The sequence below is a fragment of the Haliotis rubra genome, unplaced genomic scaffold (assembly GCF_003918875.1).
Source record: "Haliotis rubra isolate DU_JTF1 unplaced genomic scaffold, ASM391887v1 Scf388, whole genome shotgun sequence".
Lineage (NCBI taxonomy): Eukaryota > Metazoa > Mollusca > Gastropoda > Lepetellida > Haliotidae > Haliotis > Haliotis rubra.
In genome coordinates, this window is record NW_025767066.1 from 581446 (window position 1) to 581719 (window position 274).

Below are 274 nucleotides of genomic sequence, written 5' to 3' on the forward strand. Positions count from 1 at the left end.
CTCGGATCGGTCGGATCCACTTAACATCTAAGCTGGTTCTCGGCTCCCTTTGCGCGCGCTAACTTGCGTATATTGCGATATGCGAGACGGGGCCCAGCTTACCTAACACGAAGCGGCCTATTGGAACACTTACAGAATAGCGGATACATACCAACCATATTGTTTAATGTCACGTTACCCTAACTATAAGCTGCGATTGGATGAAACTTATTGGTCCTCTGTATCGAATGAAAACAAATAAACTCTGGGCAGTGAGCTTGAGTTGCGATATGAG